Here is a 12985-nt window from a genome sequence, read left to right on the forward strand (position 1 = left end):
AGAGGTGTAAAGAGAAATTAGAGTGAGGTTATAAATAGGAGGAGTTAGGTTGAGAAAAGTTTTTAGGCAGAACGTACGTTTTTAGAGAAAAATGAGAAAAAGTCAGAAAGAGAGAAGAACAAGAGGAGGCTGTCGATTTTCTTCAATTACCGGGTAAGGGTGAGACTAACTTTCAATACTATTAAGGATATAATTCCGTAGAATGAATTTAGCATGATTAGGTTGAGTTTTGGTGAGAATTGGGAATTAGGTTTAAGACCAATTTTGATGATAGAACCATGAAAAGATGTTAGATTGATACCAAATTAGTGTACAGACCTTAGATATTGCCTAAGATGATAATTAGAAGCTATTTGGATGAAAGAATCATGAAGATAGGTGAAAAGTTGTAATTTTTAGGTTTCTGGCCGTACTGACATTCATCGTTCGCAACTGCGAATAAGAACACTCGCAACTGCGAGCTAGGAACCAGAGCTCGCCACTGCGAGCAACATAACTCGCAACTGCGAGTGACCTGTAAGCTCGCCATTGCGAGCAGCATAGCTCGCCATTGCGAGCAAGGACTTTAGGAATCCCAGAGTGCACGCTTTGCTCGCCATTGCGAGCAAAGTTACTCGCCACTGCGAGTTAGGCTGTTAGTTGCCCAAAATTGTCCCGATGCGATACTTTCGCACGTGTAGTCGTGAGTTGACCTCAAGAGTAAGAAAGAGGGTTGTTTAGGATACTTTCAGAAGTTCCAGAAGTCTGTTCAGGTGACTGAGATTAGTAGTGATGATGCATGAGTGATATTATGATGTTTTATGATATTTATGCTGATGTAATTCATTCCTTAGATGGTGTTAATCCATTCAATTATTATTATATGTTGTATCTTGCTGCTGTTGACTGTTAATGTCTTGAAGTTGCATGAGTCGGTCTAAGTCGTCAGAATTTAAGAAGTTGTCCATGATTATGAGTTGTATAAGATGTTCACGTTGTTGACTAAGTTGTTGTAAGATTGAGTCCATAACATGCTCATAAAAGTTGGGGGCTTTAGGCCCGGCAGCCTTTGTGCTCATTAAAGTTGGGGGCTTTAGGCCCGCCAGCCTTTGTGCTCATTAAAGTTGGCGGCTTTAGGCCCGGCAGCCTTTGTGCTCATTAAAGTTGGGGGCTTTAGGCCCGGCAGCCTTTGTGCTCACATGTCGAGAGCCTAATTACGCTCATTTACGTTGCTGAATGGTACCACATGCATTTTGCATATCAAGAAGTTTCACGATGGTTTAAAGTTGTTAAGTTGTTAAGTTGATAAGAGTTGCATTGTCAAGTTGGGTCGTGTAGGCATGGCAATGGGGCGGGGTGGGGACGGGTTTTACATTCCCCGTCCCCATACTCAATTCTTATATACTTACCCGTTACCCTACCCATACCCAACGGGGATGAGAAATTGAACCCCATCCCCGTCCCCGACGGATTCGGGTATCCCCGCCTCATCCCCGTCCCCGCATTGAATAATTTTTTTAAATAGAAAATAGAAGTTTTTTTTGCAACCCCTAGAGAAATATTGTAATGCATTATCCAACAATATGTTCACTTTAACATTTGTTAGACCAATTGATTTAGTTGCTCCTTTAAATATCAATAGTAGTTTTTATAACACGGCAATAACAAAGAAAATAACGAGGCATATCAACATAAAGTAGTTTTCTGCATTCGGGACGGGTTTGGGTATGGGTTCGAGGTGGGTACCTATATACCCGTTACCCGTCCCATAACCGTGTTTTGAAATCGGGGAAAACCCAAACTCATACCCAAACCCAGTCAAAACGGGGAAAACCCGTCAAATTGGGTTTAGTTTGGGTGGGTAACCACGGGTATGGGTTTTGTTGCCATACCTAGTCGTGTTGTTGAGTCAAGTGTTAAGTTGAACATGATATTTAATGATGATGATGATATATGATGATGGTATTGATTATGAAATGATAAATGTTTTATATGTTAAAAATGTTTTATGTTGCTAAATGCATTTCAATGAATTACATGCTTAATTTATTGACTGTGAAATCTCACCCCTTCTGCTTGAAAATGTTGCCCTTCGTATGGGTAACTTGCAGGTAATAAAGACTAGAGGCGTTCGTGAGTGGACTCCTCACTTTGTGTCTAGGTGCTCTGATACGTAACGGGATGGGGCTTGCTTTCATATCTATTCCTTACGTGTCTTCTATGAATTTTTTTTATGATTAAGTATTGAACTAATTTATGAGATTTTCTGATAAGGCCTGCGTGCCAAGACTTAGTATGCTGAATTATTTTCCGCTGCATGGTTTAGAATTTGATGTTGAATTTGAGAGATAATTATTATTATCCATTTTTATGATTTTTCAAGAAGTATGTGACACTCTGTTATGATTTAAAATACTCTGATTTATGATGAAATTTTTATGTTGGGAAAATGGGGTGTTACAATTGGTATCAGAGCAGGTCGGTCCGTCCGGCCAAGTAGTGAGTCGAGTTGTGTCTTTAGCAGTTGGAATACCATTATTATGTTATTCTAATTGTTGTGTGTTGTGCAGAGAAGAGACCTGGAGGCTGTGAATTTTATCTGCTATAAGAGGACTAGAATGGCTGGAAGAAATGATGCTGCGATTGCTGCTGCTTTGGAAGCTGTAGCCCAAGCTGTGGGACAACATCCAAATGTTGGTGCTGGTGCGAATGCTGATGTGAGAATGTTGGAGACCTTTCTGAGAAATCATCCTCCTACTTTCAAAGGAAGGTACGACCCTGATGGAGCACAGACGTGGCTCAAGGAGGTTGAAAGAATTTTCAGAGTTATGCAATGTACTGACGATCAGAAGGTGCGTTTTGGAACGCATATGCTGGCTGAGGAAGCTGATGACTGGTGGGTGAGCCTCCAACCTACCCTAGAGCAGGATGATGCAGTTATTACTTGGGTTGTGTTTAAGAGAGAGTTTCTAAACATATATTTTCCTGAAGATGTTCGCGGAAGAAAAGAGATCGAGTTCCTTGAGTTGAAGCAAGGAAACATGTCGGTGACAGAGTATGCAGCAAAGTTTGTGGAGCTGGTTCAGTTCTATCCACACTATACTGGAGACAATGCTGAGTTCTCTAAGTGTATCAAGTTTGAGAATGGTTTGCGTGCTAATATTAAGCGAGCCATTGGTTACCAACAGATCCGTGACTTTTCTGCTTTGGTGAGCAGATGCAGAATCTATGAAGATGATAGCAAAGCTCATTATAAGATTATGAGTGAGAAGAGGGGTAAGGGCCAGCAAAGTCGTCCAAAGCCTTACAGTGCTCCCGCTGACAAAGGAAAAGGAAGAGCTAATGATGAAAGAAGGTCAAATAAGAAAGATGCTGGTGCGGAGATTGTTTGTTTCACTTGCGGCGAGAAAGGCCATAAGAGTAATGCTTGCACTAAGGATATTAAACGATGCTTTCGTTGTGGTAGTAAAGGACATACACTTGCAGAATGTAAGCATGGAGACATTGTGTGCTTTAACTGCAATGAAGAGGGTCATATTGGGTCCCAATGCAAGAATCCGAAGAAGGCTTAGACCAGAGGGAAAGTGTTTGCTTTGACTGGTACTCAGACTGAAAATGAGGATCGTTTGATCAGAGGTACTTGTTATATTAACAATACTCCTTTAGTTGCTATTATTGATACTGGTGCTACACATTGTTTTGTTGCTTTTGATTGTGCTTCTAAGTTGGGCCTTACTATGTCTGATATGAATGGAGAAATGGTTGTCGAAACTCCAGCTAAGGGTTCAGTGACCATTTCTCTTGTTTGTTTACGGTGTCCCTTGTCTATGTTTGATCGTGATTTTGAGATTGATTTAGTTTGTCTACCTTTGAGCGGAATGGATGTGATTCTTGGTATGAACTGGTTAGAGTACAATCTCGTCCTCATTAATTATTTTAGTAAATTGGTGCGTTTCTCTTCTGCTGAAGAGGAGAGTGGAGCGGAATTTTTGTCTACCAAGCAGCTGAAGCAATTAGAACGCAATGGAATTTTGATGTTTTCCTTGATGGCATCCTTATCTTTGGAGAATCAAGCAGTGATTGATAAATTGCAAGTGGTGTGCGATTTTCCTGAAGTATTTCCTGATGAAATTCCTGATGTACCACCGGAGAGAGAAGTTGAATTTTCTATTGATCTTGTTCCGGGAACGAAGCCTGTGTCTATGACACCTTACCGTATGTCAGCTTCTGAGTTGGCTGAGTTGAAGAAACAGTTGGAAGATTTGCTAGATAAGAAGTTCATAAGACCGTGTTTCACCTTGGGGAGCGCCGGTATTGTTAGTTAAGAAGAAAGATGGAAGTGTGAGGTTGTGCATTGATTATCGACAACTGAATAAAGTAACTATAAAGAATAGATATCCACTTCCTCGAATTGATGACTTGATGGATCAGTTAGTGGGTGCTCGTGTGTTCAGCAAGATTGACTTGAGGTCGGGTTATCACCAGATTAAGGTAAAGGATGAAGATATACAGAAGACGGCTTTTAGGACGCGATACAGACATTATGAATATAAGGTGATGCCTTTTGGTGTGAGTAATGCGCCTGGCGTGTTTATGGAGTATATTAATCGCATTTTTCATGCATTTTTGGATCGCTTCGTGGTTGTATTCATCGATGATATCCTGATTTACTCCAAGACAGAAGGAGAACATGCGGAACATTTGAAGATTGTCTTGCAAGTGCTGAAAGAGAAGAAGTTGTATGCTAAATTGTCTAAGTGTGAATTATGGTTGAATGAGGTAAGTTTTCTTGGCCATGTTATTTCTGGTAGTGGTATTGCAGTCGATCCATCTAAAGTTGAAGCAGTATCACAATGGGAGACTCCCAAGTCAGTTACAGAGATTAGAAGCTTTTTGGGTCTATCAGGTTACTACCGAAGATTCATAGAAGGATTTTCTAAGTTAGCACTTCCGTTAACGCAGTTGACATGTAAAGGTAAAACCTTTGTGTGGGATGTACATTGCGAGAACAGTTTTAATGAATTGAAGAAGCGATTGACGACGGCTCCAGTTTTGATTTTGCCAAAACCTGATGAACCTTTTGTGGTGTATTGTGATGCGTCCAAGTTGGGCTTAGGCGGTGTACTTATGCAGGATGGTAAAGTGGTTGCTTATGCATCAAGGCAGTTGAGAATCCATGAACGAAATTACCATACTCATGATCTTGAATTAGCTGCAGTTGTATTTGTGCTTAAGATTTGGAGACATTACTTGTATGGTTTGAGATTTGAGGTGTTTAGTGATCACAAGAGCTTGAAGTATTTGTTTGATCAGAAGGAATTGAATATGAGACAGCGAAGGTGGCTCGAATTGTTGAAAGATTATGACTTCAGTTTGAATTACCATCCGGGTAAAGCCAATGTTGTTGCGGATGCCTTAAGTAGGAAGAGTTTACATATGTCTGCTATGATGGTGAAGGAATTTGAATTGCTTGAACAGTTTAGAGATATGAGCTTAGTTTGTGAAATGTCGTCTCGGAGCGTTAAGCTAGGAATGCTGAAAATTGATAATGATTTCTTAAAAGATATTAAAGATGCGCAGAAAGCTGATGTTAAGTTTGTGGACTTGTTGGTTGCTAGTAACCAAACTGAAGATAGTGACTTCGAGGTAGATGATCAAGGTGTGTTGAGGTTTCGAGGTAGGATTTGTATTCCAGACAATGATGAGATAAAGAAGATGATTCTTGAAGAAAGTCATAGGAGTAGCTTAAGTATTCATCCGGGAGCTACAAAGATGTATCAGGACTTGAAGAAGTTGTTTTGGTGGTCTGGATTGAAACGTGATGTAGCACAATTTGTGTACTCTTGTCTGATTTGTCAGAAGTCGAAGGTAGAGCATCAGAAACCTGCTGGATTGATGACACCGTTAGATGTACCAGAGTGGAAATGGGATAGTATATCCATGGATTTTGTGACGAGTTTGACGAATACTCCTAAAGGGAATGACGCCATTTGGGTGATTGTTGATAGATTGACGAAGTCGGCACACTTCATTCCGATCAATATCGGTTTTCCGGTAGCTCAGTTGGCGGAAATTTATATTCGAGACATTGTGAAGTTGCATGGTGTACCTTCAAGCATTGTGTCAGATAGAGACCCAAGATTCACTTCGAGATTTTGGAAGAGTTTGCAAGAGGCTTTGGGCTCTAAGTTGAGATTGAGTTCGGCTTATCATCCCCAAACAGATGGTCAGTCGGAAAGAACGATTCAGTCACTCGAAGATTTGTTGAGAGTATGTGTACTTGAGCAAGGTGGAACCTGGGATAGTCATCTCCCGTTGATAGAGTTCACTTATAATAACAGCTATCATTCAAGTATTGGGATGGCACTTATCGAGGCTTTGTATGGTCGGAGGTGTAGGACTCCGTTGTGTTGGTTTGAGATAGGTGAAAGTGTGGTTTTAGGACCAGAAATTGTTCAACAGACTACTGAGAAGGTGAAAATGATTCAAGAGAAGTTGAAAGCGTCGCAGAGTCGACAGAAGAGTTACCATGATAAGCGTAAGAAAGACCTTGAGTTTCAAGAGGGAGACCATGTGTTCTTGAGAGTTACTCCAACGACCGGTGTTGGTTGTGCATTGAAGTCAAAGAAGTTGAGTCCAAAGTTTATTGGTCCTTATCAGATATCTGAGAGAATTGGCACGGTGGCTTATAGAGTTGGCTTACCACCGCATTTATCAAATTTGCACGATGTGTTTCATGTGTCGCAGTTGAGGAAGTATGTTCCAGACCCGTCCCATGTGATTCAGAGTGATGATGTGCAAGTTAGAGACAACCTTACGGTGGATACTTTACCTTTGAGGATTGATGATCGCAAGATGAAGACGTTGAGAGGCAAAGAGATACCTCTAGTGAGAGTTGTTTGGAGTGGAACGACTGGTGAAAGCTTGACATGGGAGCTAGAGAGTAAGATGATGGAGTCTTACCCAGAGTTGTTTGCTTGAGGTAAATTTTCGAGGACGAAAATTCTATAAGTTGGGGAGAGTTGTAACGCCCGTCTTAATTATTTGATTAATCAGAAATATATTTATATATATATGATTTAAGTGATTTTCATGATTGATATGTGTGAATTTTATGATTCATGAGGTTGAGTGGTTTATATGATTTATAAATAAATTATGTGGAGTATATGATGTTGTGAAGTTGTTATGTTGTTATGACTTATTTTATTAGTAAATAAAATAAGATACGAAAATAAAATAAAAATATTAGAGTTTGGGCTGTGATGTGAAAAGAGCATTTTTAGAGGTGTAAAGAGAAATTATAGTGAGGTTATAAATAGGAGGAGTTAGGTTGAGAAAAGTTTTTAGGCAGAACGTACGTTTTTAGAGAAAAAGGAGAAAAAGTCAGAAAGAGAGAAGAACAAGAGGAGGCTGTCGATTTTCTTCAATTACCAGGTAAGGGTGAGACTAACTTTCAATACTATTAAGGATATAATTCCGTAGAATGAATTTAGCATGATTAGGTTGAGTTTTGGTGAGAATTGGGAATTAGGTTTAAGACCGATTTTGATGATTGAACCATGAAAAGATGTTAGATTGATGTCAAATTAGTGTACAGACCTTAGATATTGCCTAAGATGATAATTAGAAGCTATTTGGGTGAAAGAATCATGAAGATAGGTGAAAAGTTGTAATTTTTAGGTTTCTGGCCGTACTGACATTCATCGCTCGCAACTGCGAGTAAGAACACTCGCAACTGCGAGCTAGGAACCAGAGCTCGCCACTGCGAGCAACACAACTCGCAACTGCGAGTGATCTATAAGCTCGCCACTGCGAGCAGCATAGCTCGCCATTGCGAGCAAGGACTTTAGGAATCCCAGAGTGCACGCTTTGCTCGCCATTGCGATCAAAGTTACTCGCCACTGCGAGTTAGGCTGTTAGTTGCCCAAAATTGTCCCGATGCGATCCTTTCGCACGTGTAGTCGTGAGTTGACCTCAGGAGTAAGAAAGAGGGTTGTTTAGGATACTTTCAGAAGTTCCAGAAGTCTGTTCAGGTGACTGAGATTAGTAGTGATGATGCATGAGTGATATTATGATGTTTTATGATATTTATGCTGATGTAATTCATTCCTTAGATGGTGTTAATGCATTCAATTATTATTATATGCTGTATCTTGCTGCTGTTTTCTGCTGTTGACTGTTAATGTCTTGAAGTTGCATGAGTCGGTCTAAGTCGTCAGAATTTAAGAAGTTGTCCATGATTATGAGTTGTATAAGATGTTCACGTTGTTGACTAAGTTGTTGTAAGATTGAGTCCATAGCATGCTCATTAAAGTTGGGGGCTTTAGGCCCGGCAGCCTTTGTGCTCACATGTCGAGAGCCTAATTACGCTCATTTATGTTGTTGAATGGTACCACATGCATTTTGCATATCAAGAAGTTTCACGATGGTTTAAAGTTGTTAAGTTGTTAAGTTTATAAGAGTTGCATTGTCAAGTTGGGTCGTGTTGTTGAGTCAAGTGTTAAGTTGAACATGATATTTAATGATGATGATATATGATGATGATATTGATTATGAAATGATAAATGTTTGATATGTTAATAATGTTGTATGTTGCTAAATGCATTTTAATGAATTACATGCTTAATTTATTGACTGTGAAATCTCACCCCTTCTGCTTGAAAATGTTGCCCTTCGTATGGGTAACTTGCAGGTAATAAAGACTAGAGGAGTTCGTGAGTGGACTCCTCACTTTGTGTCTAGGTGCTCTGATACGTAACATGATGGGGCTTGCTTTCATATCTATTCCTTACGTGTCTTCTATGAATTTTTTTTATGATTAAGTATTGAACTAATTTATGAGATTTTCTGATAAGGCCTGCGTGCCAAGTGTAACACCCCGTTTTCCCAACGTAAAAATTTCATAATTAAAAATCAGAGTAATTCAACTTTAAACGGAATGCTACACTTCTTAAAAATTCATAAACTGAATAAATAACAATTTATTCTTCAAAATCATTTAACATAAGTAATTCAAAACTTCGCAGCGGATTTAGTTTAACAATAGAAATAGTCTTGGCATGCAGGCTTAATCATAAAAGTCTCATAAATCTTAGTTCAATAATAATTCTTAAACTTCAAAAGCAATACGTAAAGGAACAGAAAATAGTATCAAAATCCCCATCCCGTTACGTATCAGAGCACCTAAGACACCCTTGTGAGGAGTCCACTCACGACCGCAACTAATCTTGGTTACCTGCAAGTTACCCATACGAAGAGCAACATTTTCAAGCAAAGGGGTGAGATTTCTCAAACAATAATATTAAGCTCATAAATCATAAATTACATTTAACAACATAAACATCTTATAATTTAACAACTATAATTAAATACATAAACATCATCATTTATCTTAGCAAAATATCATCATATAGCAGTCACAGTTATCGTCACATATCATCATACTAAAAGACATCATAAAGTAATTCGTTAAAACATCACAACTTAACAACTTGACTTGACAATGCATCTAAACTCGACTATGCAACTCTTAACGTCTTAAACCATCTTTGATCATCATGAAAATGCAAATGCATGTGGTAACAATCTAGGGCATAAGCCCTCGTCGCTATTGAGCAAAAGCTCCTAGGGCATAAGTCCTCGTCTCTGGTTGAGCAAAAGCTCCATCGTCGTGGTTGAGCAAAAGCTCCAGGGCATGAGCCCTCATCTTTAAATGAGTATGCATGGACTCAACATCTTACGTCTTAGAAACTTCATGAACATCTATGACATCTTAACATTTGACAACATAACATCTTAACAACTTGATGACTTCATAACGACTCGACGACTTAACAAACTCTTTGACTTAGACCGACATTTACATCTTAAATAAGATCAACAACAACATATGCAACACTTATAAAATCACATCATATCAACATCATAATATAACACATTCTTAAATAGCACCATCGTCAAATACAACATCGTTAAATCAACACATCATCATAATATCACATAGTTCACAAATTACACTTAGTCAAATAATTCACTAATGACACTTCGTTAAATAAAACATAAATTACACATCAACACACATCATCAAATAATTCATCTTTACTCATTATTTAATATCTCAAGACAAAACATGGGATATTTTAATATAATTAATTTCTCAAATCAAATAAAATTAAAATATAATAAAGCATACATGACTATCAGATTTGACTACTAATATATCAACAATTTGATATATGAAGTACATAGCAGCAACAATTTAAGCCGAAAAGGAATGCATTGTTTAATTCAAAATTTATGATTCAATATTTTATGATGTCAAGGATCTAAATCTTTATTTACGGGTATCAATACAGTACACACATAGATCATATAAAACTCATCTCAAAATAGACACTATAAACAATGAATAACCATTATCATTGAATCCTTTAAAATACTCAAACCGAACAGAATTAAGACTCTTGTTGTTCGACTGTGTCCAGAAAATAAGTGTCTAAAATTTATCGCCTAAAATAAAACATGGTTTTAAATTGAATCATATTCAAATGTGACAAATCATGCTATCGATAAAAAGCAAAACATGTAAACATATGACAGAAGATGATGCATAGATTATACTAACATATACTACTTCAATTTCGCATAAATTATCTATCAACAACAATTTTTCGTAGGATATAAATCAAACATATAGTTATAGCAACATAAGAGAACACAAATTTAACAAAGGTTTCATTATAATAAAAATCATGAAAACAAAAAGAATACAAACCCATCACTACCCATATGTTTATACAACTCTTATGTGAATAGAGACTCCCCCATACATCAATTCAGCAGTTTTCCATCATCTAATCATTAATTCTCATGCAAACCCTAATTTCTCATAATCTCACAAACTCATCCTAAAACATGTTAGATGCAATATAATGATCTACAACTTAATATTAGTGAAAGATAGTCTCACCCTTATCTTAGATTGTTTTTCTGAAATCAAAAGCAGCGTTCTTCGTTCCTAGGGTTCTCTCTCTGAGTTCTCCTCTTCTCCTCTCTTCTCTCTTCTTTCTCCAAAAAGCGGTTTAACGTAAAACTCTTTCTAACCTAAGCTTCTGTATTTATAATACTAATCACTCTTCCTAAATCTATTTAGGCCCAATAACTTATTCTTCTTTCTATTCTAACCTCAAATTTTACTTACACTAAAAATTCTCATATTTTAATAAATAATAGAATAATGTCACATAATAAAATACTAACACCTCGTATAATTATTTTACTTTTGAATCTTATTTTATTTCTAAATTAAATATATCTCTACACCAATTTAACAAATATATTTCTACACCAAATAACATATATATTATACTAGTAAATACCAACATATAACATATTTAAATAAATCACATAAATAAACTCTAACTTAATAAAAATAATTAAATAAAAAGGAGGGCGTTACACCAAGACTTAGTATGCTGAATTATTTTCCGCTGCATGGTTTAGAATTTGATGTTGAATTTGAGAGATAATTATTATTATCCATTTTTATGATTTTTCAAGAAACATGTGACACTCTGTTATGATTTAAAATACTCTGATTTATGATGGAAATTTTTATGTTGGGAAAATGGGGTGTTACAGGGTCAAACGGTACCTTAGTACGACTTATAAAAATAAGTTAACTTGTGAGAGTGTTCACTTGGAGATGATCTAAGAGCACCTGCAATCTATTATCGGTGGCTAAAGTGAACTTCATGGTACATTGTGTACTATGAAGGAATCCTCTTTTTTTTTTTTTTTTTTTGTCTCTATAAATTCAAGAATTCATAATGAATCCCACAATTTATGTAACATTGTTTAGGGCGAGTTATTTCAACAAGCAATTGTTTGTGCATGGTGCACCACGGCACATCAATCTTCACATGTGGTAGAACTGGTCAAGGACGCATTTTTTTTCTACTTAAATAACTCTCTTAAGAGATTATTGTTGGAGCTGCTCTAAGTTCCACTCCACAAAAGCTCTAAAGATAGCGAGCTTTTCCCTAAAAAAACCAAGCTTTCTGTGCAGAATTGTGAATGCACACTAATGTCAATGCAGCAAGTTTGCAACAATATCAAACTTTCTGCCACTGATAAGAAAACATTCCAAAATCTGGGCAAATTTCGATACTGTTCTAAATCTGTAAGGGTCCAATTTGACATTCAACATCCCAGTTATGAAATTGGATGCGGCTCAAGCAATCTCACAACTATGATGCAACACATCAAAGGAGACAAAGATTAGGAGCAGAAAATGAGAGGGACAAAGTTCGAGACGCTAGCAGAGAAGAGCAGAGAGGGAGAGTTTTAAATAGTTAAAAGAATAAATATGTAATTTCCAAAAATGTCAATTAGTGGTGTAAAAGGTGGCTTGGAATTTCCCTTACAGAAGAATATATACGTCCAAAATTTAACATGTCTTTGGTAACCATTAAGACTGCATTTGATACGTCTTCTAAAGATAAACAAACAGCAAAGCATTGAAGACATGTTCAATATGCAGGAGTTCCAATCGGGCATTGGCAGGTCCAACCTCTCACTCTTGTTTATTAGGTTATCGTGAATCATGATACAAAGTTTTCACTTTTAGTAGCAGCAATCAATCAGCCATATTACTCTCTAGTCTGTACTAAAAGATCAACCATATTAATTCAGAAAACTCAAGCTATGGACATTATAAGTATGATTCATTGATTCAAACATCATTATGAAGTTACTTTCATTTCAAACAAGCATGTGACTATCAAAAATGCAGAACACTGTAAAGGCTACTAAACTTAGTAGAAGACCAGGTCCCAAACAGTTTTACTTCCTCATTTACTTCGTGCCCTTTTCACAACTAGTTTCAAATTTATCACCTAAAAACTAATGCACTTTCAAATCACAATGGTTTAATATATTGTCCATATTTTCTGTCTGAATTTGCATCAGACAGTGAGCAAAGGGACAGTTGGCCCTTACTTAA

General features: G+C 37.2%; 1 pseudogene; it reads left to right on the forward strand.

The window, feature by feature from the left end:
- The first annotated feature begins 2029 nt into the window (after positions 1-2029).
- Positions 2030-12265, forward strand: LOC146931397 (uncharacterized; annotated as a pseudogene).
- Positions 12266-12985: the final 720 nt, after the last annotated feature.

Source organism: Medicago sativa, chromosome 4 (genome assembly GCF_051527215.1).
Source record: "Medicago sativa cultivar Bolivia chromosome 4, Bolivia_mono, whole genome shotgun sequence".
Classification (NCBI taxonomy): Eukaryota; Viridiplantae; Streptophyta; class Magnoliopsida; order Fabales; family Fabaceae; genus Medicago; species Medicago sativa.